This window comes from Mesitornis unicolor, unplaced genomic scaffold, assembly GCF_000695765.1.
Source record: "Mesitornis unicolor isolate BGI_N332 unplaced genomic scaffold, ASM69576v1 scaffold6955, whole genome shotgun sequence".
In the NCBI taxonomy this organism is placed as follows: Eukaryota; Metazoa; Chordata; class Aves; order Mesitornithiformes; family Mesitornithidae; genus Mesitornis; species Mesitornis unicolor.
Window position 1 is genome coordinate 64352 of NW_010184715.1, and position 10046 is coordinate 74397.

At 39.7% G+C, this 10046-nt stretch overlaps 1 protein-coding gene across 1 annotated transcript in view; it reads right to left on the reverse strand.

Annotated features, from left to right (window-relative positions):
- Nucleotides 1-8704, reverse strand: part of PPP4R1 (protein phosphatase 4, regulatory subunit 1) — a 37664-nt gene extending 28960 nt beyond the window's left edge. Inside the window, exon 1 of the mRNA XM_010184563.1 lies at nucleotides 8590-8704. The gene's annotated coding sequence lies outside the window, so the exon portion shown is untranslated. The remainder of the gene's footprint in view (nucleotides 1-8589) is intronic.
- Between the last annotated feature and the right edge of the window lie 1342 nt (nucleotides 8705-10046).

A 10046-nucleotide genomic window follows, 5' to 3' on the forward strand; every position in this document is an offset into this window, starting at 1 on the left:
GGGGGGTGAGGAGGGCAAAAATCAACCAGAGTATATAAGCTGTTTTCAAGAGTGAAGTTGGCTAAAACATCTATTTTCTCCCTACATCAATCTCTTAACAAGGCCTAGCTTCTTCACTTCTGGAAGAGTGGCTTGAAAAGTGCCAGAGAAAAGTGTCATCTTACATCTCAACATGTTTTTTCCATCTGCGTGAAAACCTGTCCAAAGGTAGCTGAGCTAAGAGGCCTTGAAAACACCCTCCACTTGTACCTGCTAGGTAGCTGACAGAGAGCACAGCAACTACAAACTGAAGAGTCCTTCTCTGCCGAGCAGATTTTGAGATGGAAAAAGTAATCATCGCTGCAGACAGACTGTACACAGCCCTTCTTCTCCCCACAAGCAACTCTTTTGGAAAAGCTGAATATGGTAAACAGAACAGAATGAGGAACCATCAGGCTGGGCAAGGAGGGACAGAGGATGGAGCTGAGAGACAAGAAGATAAAACCAGCAACTAAAGGGAAGGGAGACTGTAACTTAGTGAATAAGAAACTGGAACCAGGGCCCAATGCCAGGGCCTCACTCCCACCTTACCCATAAGGCTGCTATTTCAAGACATGCCCAGGACATGATCTAAGGGTACAAGAGGTTTGTGTCACAATACTTATCACTAGGATCTCCTTCTCACTGCTTAGGACTCCTGCCTCACTTCTTGCAGCAGATAAAAGATGACTTGGGGGCAGAGGGGAAGCTGAGGGGAGGGAGACCGGGGAAGGTAAACTTGGCTGAGGCTGCATGTCTGGCAGCAGCACACCTTAAACTGTTTCCAAATTTTCTTTGGGCAGTTTCCACCCTCCCAAACTCAGAACTCGTGGCTTCCATGATGCCAATGCAACTGCTTGTGCAGCCAGACAACAAACTGTATCAAAGAACTGATCTGGCTGACACAGCTTTTGCCCCACCACAGCAGCACGATTAAACGGCAAGAACTGGCACTCAGATTGGTTTTCCTGCGTAGCCACACATTTCCCTCAAGTAGCAGAACTATCTGATGATGGAAGCAAGCAAGTGATGCTAAGAGAGTGCTTACTGATACATTACCATCAAAACAGAGCGAGAGAAGAAAAATGCTGGAAACCTGACTGATTCCATTGCCTAGCGTGAAGCTGTGCAAAATGCTCAAGCCAGAATCTTCAGAGTACCTTTATTCTACTCATTTGATTGCAGTCCAAACTCTGTATCTCCACTGCTGAAGAAATATCACCACTGCAATCAAAACCATCAAGAGCTCTCTGTTAAGCACATCAAGAGCTATGTACAAAGCTTCAGACACTAGGCACTCAAAATAAGCAGACTGTTTGGACTTTGGTACCTCTACAGTTTGTCCAGCCACTGGTAAAGTAATGGCAACACTCCCTTTCCCCAAACTGACTACTAGGTTTGATGTGAAATCAAATGGCCCACGTGGCCAGAAAAGCCAATGGCATCTTGGCCTGTATTAAAAACAGTGTGACCAGCAGGTCCAGGGAGGTGATTATCCCCCTGTACTTGACACTGGTAAGGCCGCACCTCGAGTACTGTGTTCAGTTCTGGGCCCCTCACTATAAGAAGGATGTTGAGATTCTGGAGCATGTTCAGAGAAGAGCCACAAGGATGGTGAGGGGTCTGGAGAACAAGCCTTATGAGGAGCGGGTAAGGGAACTGGGGTTGTTTAGCCTGGAGCAGAGAAGGCTGAGGGGAGACCTCATCACCACCTACAACTGCCTCAAGGGAGGTTGTAGAGAGGTGGGTGCTGGTCTCTTCTCCCAGGTGATGGAGGATAGAACAAGGGGAAACGGCACCAAGCTGTGCCAAGGGAGGTTCAGGTTAGAGATAAGGAAGAAGTTCTTCACTGAGAGGGTTGTCAGAAGCTGGAACAGGCTGCCCAGGGAGGTGGTGGAGTCACCATCTCTGGATGTATTTAAAAAGCGGGTAGATGAGGTACTTAAGGATATGGTTTAGTGGGTGGACAGGAATGGATGGACATGATGATCTCAGAGGTCTTTTCCAACCGAGCGATTCTGTGATTCTGTGAAATTCGTAGGTTTCTTTATAAAGCACTCCAGTAACAAAGCAAGGAGGTACCAAAAACATAAGATCCTTTTTCCTTCAGAACAGGGTTCATCTATTATGCAGCACTTCAGAGAGCGGCCACACCACCTGACAATATTGAATTGCTGCTCACATAAAGTGAGCCCCCTTCTTCCTGAGCTACTAAGCAAGCTGTGGCTTTGTGGGGAACACAGATGAGATAGTGCGATTAGAGATTTGAAAAATTCATGCCCAGGAATGAATTTAACTGTAAAGTCACCTTAGTTCTTTACATTCCTTAACTAAGTACATGGCTCTGCAACCTTAGTAAGGCCAATTGAAACCAACAAACAAACTAGTTTTGTCAGGGTATCTAACTGGCTGTGTAATGCAACACCGTAATTCACTATCAAAAAGGCATTTGTGCTGTTCTGGGGAATTACTGCTGCTATGCAAGAATCCGAACCTTAAGCTTACCAATTAGGTAAGAGCTAGATTCTTCCAAATGCTGAAGCATCTGTTCCACTGTGTACTGAAGAGAGCATAATCTTACAGTCTGATGGAGTTACAGTAGAGCTTTTTTTTTGCATTATGTTTCCTAAAGACCCAAGCAACAATGCCAAAATTTTCCACTAAAGATACAGCACTTTCTCATTTCTTTCATCCATTCCTCAGCTCTGCCTTTAGCTTAGACGAGTGGCAGCTCCAAATACAGATTCCAGCAAGCTTCACTACATGACAGTGCTCATTTTAACTTTTTTGTTCTACGGTTTGGTCATCACCACAGTGAATGGGGCATGCCAGTATCAGCTAAAATTAATACATGCAGCTTCTTAAAGCATAAGCTTATCCAGCTGGAGAATACATCTCTATTATGTATTTTTTGCATTCTACAACAAAGTCAGGGCCAGGCTTTCATACAGTATAAACAAGACCTGGGTGCAGAATTCTACCTCACATCAAGACTGGAAGTTTCTGGTTTAGGTACTCTGGAAAAATCACTGTGTACAATTAGGTTCTCCATAACATTTGCTTGGAATAGTATTTTCCCGTTTGGCAAAGGAAGTATTTTAAATGCTCCTCTTTTCAAACTATCTCCTGAAGGTACAAGTCCATGCATTAAAGTAGCAGGCTACTAGAAAAAAAAAATCTCCAACTTGTCAAAACAAAAAAAATTTGAAAGTTTGAAAATATAAAAAATTAGATCTCAGGCGCAAACTCATACTTGTTTTTCTTAGTCATTGGCAGTTTATTTCATTCTATCAGGTCTTGTGTATGAACTAGATACAGAATTGAGAAATTGAGCAAAATTAAAAGAACAATGAAAGAAGTCAAAATAGACTTCCAATTTTTTTCAGTTTGTGAAGTAACTCTGAAAAGAAGTTGTCAGAATGAAATGATATAGTTCTACCTCTATTGATTTCCAGACCACATGAAACAAGGAATATATTTCATCCAACATCTCCAGAACCTAGGCAGACTTTTATCTGCACACACTAACCTTCAGTTTTAGCTATTTCATCAATCACCATTTAAATTAACATCCCAAACTGAGTTCAAAATCATAGAAGTAATTAACTGTTCCTTCCCCATCCATGAAAAAAGATTTAAATTTCCCTTGGAATTTGAAATAATCTCTCATACAAGCAAAGTGCCAACATATTCATCCAGCTACTCCTAGCACATATGCTCAGCTCTCTTACATAAATGTGCAATGTTTATTTCATCCCTGCTGAAGCTTCAGTTCACTCTATATTCCACTTCAGCTACAAGAGATTGAAGCACTATGGTTAGCTGTATACTGGAAATAAAAAGGAGATTATTGCAGAGCTGCAAAGTATAATACCAACTAATTGCTCCAGAACAGTTATTTGTAAATGAAGTAATTATTCCAGAGCCAGCTCACAACTAGATTTATTTCACAATAGCTTATTCTGCAACCGTGTACAGTATTTAGAAGAAATTCTGAAAAGCTTTCACTATTGCAAAAAGACCACTCACTAATACAAGCAGCAGTCAGTTTCCCCTAAATCTGTGAGGGGCTGTAAGGTTTTTGTGTTGTAGAAGTGCACACGATAAAGATCTACTAGCAACGTTAATGCTTCTTTGACTGACAATTTTGATAACTCTTTTAAGTACACTTGAATATTAATAATATTAATATTTGTTCTTATTAAGGGTTGTGAGTAAGGAGTAAATGTGTAAATGCATACTTTGCATTTACACTTTTATTCTTAAAAAACCCATATTTTGATGAAAGGCAAATGAAAATACTGATTCATCTGTGCTAGAGAGAAACAAGCAGCACAGAAAACACCTTCATGCCCTCTCCTCTGTATAGATCCCTATTTCCATATTCAGCCTGAATGTAAGATCCACAGTATACCAAGATGCCAATCTGCCACTGGTACGGCAACAGTACTGGATTTGCACACGCCTGTTCTCAAACCGACTAAGACAGAATTCAAATAAACTCTAAAGTTTATCAACTAAAACTTTACCTATTCCCTTCTTTCCCAAATATAACTTTCCCTTCCTCCTTTTATTTCTTCCTTCCACTGTCACCCATATTCCCCTTTCAGTCTTTCTCATTTCCTGTTTCATCTGTCCCTCCAACTTCCCTACCTCTTTTTGAAGGCAAAATAAAATCTAGGCAAGTGAAAACACACTGTAATCAGAGCTCGTCCCTTTTAGCTTAGGAGTCCATCAGAAAGACTGATGTGTCTGATGTGTGTGCTGCTTCAGTAGTCAGGTTCTTTCCTCTTACTAACCAAAAATGGACTTCATTACTTTCTAGAAGAGCAAGGAGTGAAATACAGGCTAATAAAAGAGGGTAAAGTCACCATTAGTCATTCATCAAAAGCATAGAGAGACAAAAGAAGATCACATCAAGCAAACAAAAAAAATTATTGGCATAGCAGGAGATGGGAGAAGAGGTATAGAAAATCCAGAAACATGAAGACGAAAGAGGAGAGGAAAAAAAAACAGGTGGAGATATTGACAGCTGGGAAAGGCAAATACTAGCATTCCCATTAATACTGCTTACATATGAGGACTTTGTTAAATGAAATTCTGTAATATGTACTATTCAACAGGTATTGTTGGCATCTCTCACTATAGTGACAGCAGTAATTGAAATGGTCTTACTAACGTACGTTAAACACACTATTAAGTAATTAAGGTTGTGAGGCCATCCCCACTAAGCCTGATTTTAAGCTTCAAAACTTAATGACCAATTAGTCTAATAATTGTTTTTTATAATCAGTTTGTTTTGCAAACTGCATTCACAATTGCTTCCATGCGGTAAAGAAGCTTTTTTTCAATCAGCAGAAAAAAAAAATCTAGTTAGTTATATTCAAACAAATAAGCACCAGTCCTCCAGGAAGTCAATTTCTTTTTCACCACCATTTATCTTGAAAGATATCTATATGCAAGTTTAATAGTACACTAAAATACCACATATATTTTAGAAATGAAGACACAGACTCTCCCTCTAAAAGAGCCCTCAGAAAATAAGATTTAAAGCCTCTAGCACCCAGTTTTGCAAGCACACTGAGCAAAATGCCAGTAATGCACTAAATCTGGCTGAGGCTAACTTTCAAAGCCAGTTAATTTTGTGTGCATTATGTGTGCATAATGACGAAGCCTTATATCAGATAAGCCATCCACAAGCTGGTACCAAAAAAAAAAATAAATTTAATAATACCCATTTACTCAAGTAAGAAAGTCAGACATAAGGGCCTTGTTCAAGCACTAGTAAGTCTGTGGCTAGTCAACTTTTGAGAATGAAAAAAGCCCAGCTGTTTTAACACAAAGATAAGCACTTTATCCCTAACAAGGGCTTATGGGGTATAAATTAACATTTGTCAAGTACTGAATTTCTATGCGAAGCTGCTTCTTGGGCTTCTATAGGTTCAAGGACACCATAAAAACATCTACATGGGAAGCCATACCAAGCACCCCTAAAGAAACAGGGAAATTACAAGGTGATGAACAGCAGATTCAAGGTAGCACCTTTCTTACTACAGCTGTAACTATTCTAGGGAACTCACTACCAAAGACAGAAGAGAAGTCCAGAGTTCAGAAGGACTGAAAAATCATAGAATCATAGAATGTATTGGACTGGAAGAGACCTTTAAAGATCATCTGGTCCAGCCCCCTGCAGTAAGCAGGGACAATGTTACCAGATCAGGTTGCTCAGAGCCTCATCAAGCCTGACCTTGAATATCTCCAGGGATGGGGTCTCCACCACCTCTCTGGGCAACCTGTTCAAGTGATCTACCACCCTCATACTGAAAAACTTTTTCCTAGTATCCAACCTAAATCTACCCTTTTCTAGTTTAAAGGCATTACCCCTCATCCTATCACTACCTGCCCCAGTGAACAGCTCTTCCCCAGCTTTCTTATAGGCACCTTTCAGGTATTGGAAGGTTGCTATAAAGTCCCCCCAGCGCCTTCTCTTATCCAGGCTGAACAGCTTCAACTCTCTCAGCCTGTCTTCCTAGGAGAGGTGCTCCAGTCCATGGATCATCTTTGTGGCCCTCTTCTGGACCCACTCCAGCACTTCAATGTTCTTTTTGTGTTGGGACTTCAAAGCTGTACACAGTATTCCAGGTGAGGTTTTAATACCCAAAATACCCAAACCTCACAGCAAAATGACAGACTTAGCCGTATCAACCAACCACTGCAATGAAGACAAACACTGAAAAAAAAAAAAAAAGCCTTCCAAACATCTGATTTGGAGATTTGGGAAGTAAGGGGGATGGAGGCAGCAGATTATTCCCCAACTGCCACTGGTGGGTTTCCTCCACTGGAACAGCTACTCTGTGCTGCCATTTGCCAACAGCAGCACATTAGATCAGGGCACAGCAATTCCTATGTTCCATCGTCACTGGGAGCAGCTCATTTCCAGTAGAAACATATTAGTGATCTTAAGTCCACAAAAGCACATGTAACCTGAAACTAATTCATTAGAAAAAGTTCAGGGCATTAAAAACTGCCCTGTCAGGAGAAGATCCACTCTGTATCATTTGCAAGTGCAGTTACACAACTGCAGTCAGAATTCTCCATCACAAAATACATTTCACTACAACTCTGTCTGTCCACCTGCAAGCTACATGCTGGCTGTTGACAGAGATGTTAAAACTCCAGCTAGCATTCTTTAGGTATAAGCAATACTTAATTCTCCCTCCTCAAAGAAATGCTCATAAGTTATAGCTACCAATAAGACACTACTCAAAGAGTCCAAATGAGTTCTCACCAAAAGCTATTTAAGAATTTTTTGTCAACAGTCTTCTAAAAATAATTTTAGAGCTGGTTATTTGCCTTTGCCATGATGCTTCAAAAAATTAGGTCACGGCTAGCCATTAGGTATATCAAGATCTGTGTCAATCATACCAAACTAGTCTCATGATTTTTTTGTGCCTTCCATCCTACAATCGTATTTGGATGTAGATTTTTTTGCTAGTAAAGATTAATTTTTAGTTCACATTAATGCAGTGTTTAGCACAACAGAAATTATGTTTAGCTTCTCAAAGTATCACAGTACATGAAGAATAAAACTAATTATTGTTCTGAAATTCTCTTGCTCTCAAACACAGGAAGAGCTGTCTCACTGCAGCCCCTGCTTATTAAAAAACCAAACCAAACCAAACCAAAAACATCAAACCACACCAAAGGATAAAAACGAGCAAACAATCAAAAACACCCAAACCAAACCAAACCCACAAAAAACTGAAGCATGTTTTTTTTCAAGCAAAGACTGTGTCTGAAAAACATCAGCCCAACTACAGGGCTTCTGCAGTTGCAAGGTATTAACATGACAGAGGACTGCTTAGGCAACTTTAGAGCAGTGGGTATTTCTAGCTTACTGCTGTACCCGTATTTTAAATAACAGCAGCAGTAGCACAAAGAGAGCATGGATATCATGTACCCTGGGTACATTCTTCAACTGAAACCAAATTATACCAACTACTGGAGAAAAAAAAAAAAGTACGGTGCTGTGACTTGACAAGAAAATACAAATACTTCCAATTGTTAAAAAACAGGCATAAGACTAATGAGTATCACCTACTAGAAATAAAAAGTCCTGTACATAGTTTAGTTTGACTTCCCAACAGTGTGTTTTTCTTTTTATTTATTTCTGCATTTAAACATGAGGGCTTGACTCCAGGATGGCTCTAACCATAACAGACATCTGTCTCTAATCAAGCAAGTTAAAACACACATACACTCTTCTAGTGTTTTCTTATTCCAATTTCAGGTGGGTTTCTGGTTTAAAGAACAAGTTGGAAAAAATATTGTACATGAAAAAAGCATCAGATAAGAGAAAAATGAAAAACAAGTCTAGTAATAGCAACTTAAACAAAAAAAACCCCAAACAAAACAAAACCCCAAAGCCAAACAAAAAACCCACCAAACCCAGAAACATTGTGCTGAGAATAACAGTCAAGCACACATATTAAGAAGACACAAAGCAGACTGAGTTCCTAATGAATTTTCACACGGTTTAAGAGACAAGGATATTCTAATTACCTGTCTTACAGAAACAGGGTAAGTCCAAATCTGCAACTGCTCGAGGCACGAAACTCAGTTAAGTTTGCGGAAATCTCATTTGTGAAGCAGCTGCAGAATCCAGTGCTACTAGTCTGGCAGATCTGAGACAACTTCTACAACGCAGGAAAAGCCTGAAATGCTGCTTTTACTGACGCTGAGAAAATATCAACCCTGACTAAAAATGTACTCCACCCTTGTTAAAGGAAACAAATCGATTTGAGCTCAACTCTTGGCTTTCATTACATTTCTACCTAAACAAACTTCAATTTGACACACTTAGTTGGTCACCAATTGAACAGCCCAAGGCTACAAAGTTGCTGCACAAGGCCATTTTCCCCTAGACACCTCTGTCCTAAGCTTCAGAATGTTTCTGATACTCAAAACTGTTAACATGATCACACAAAACAGCACTGGATATACAGATTTCAGAAGTAGAGCTTTGCTAGGAAAGCACTCTAGAAACAGTAGCACGCCACTGTTCTCAATTAAAGACACATTTAATCTTAAATGAATAGTGACTTTTGTTTCCCCTTAAAGAATCCTTGGAGAGCTACTCAATACAATTATGTAATGCTAACAACAGGCTATTCTTCCTGGCTAAACAAGGACATTCCCTCAGAAAAATAAAAACATGCATTTTAAATGAAGACAGTAATGACGGAGTAACAGAAATTAGTAGAATACCTTTTTACCCTTGGAAAGCATTATACTCCGCAATTCCAGAAGAAGGAAGAAAAACTAACAGACATTAAACAGAAGGAACATTTTCTTCTCGTACAAGATTTAATATAAGTTTCTCTCAACAACACTCCCACAATGACAAAAGAATGAATTTCAGATCTTCTCTGAGGTTTTGCTGCTAAAGCCTTTCGTCTTTCTTTTGGTGCTTTAACTGTATCAGCTACATTGAAATCAAGCCTTTAATTCTTTTGAGAGCATCTTCAACCCAGAATTTTGTTGTAGCTCTGTCTACACCATTCTTCTCTTCATCCACTCCCTCACTGCTTTTTAAGCACTCCTTTTCTTTCACGTTTTTCATTATTCTCCTGCTTTTGCCTTTTATTTCAAACACCCAGTAGTCTCAAAATATTCATGAGCAAAAGCCCCTCTATATCTACAGAGCGCTCCGACTCATTACTTCTATCTGCATCTTGCATCCTAATACTTCTTGCCTCTCTTACCTTCACAGCTGGATCCCCAAAAGGGACCAAGAGAACAACTTCAGCACCCAAATTCTATAAAAACTAATGAGAATTTTGCACAGATGTTTTGCAAGTTTCTTTTCAAGGCAAAAAGTTAATATTTATCTACAAATCTAATATAATCATGTAGATCTCTTGAGCTGCCAAAATACATAACAAAAGTTACTCAAAAATGTACTGATGGAAAGTGATAATCCTGCAGTTTGAAGGAGCTTTATTCTGTTGAGGAAAATGGTAAGGAAA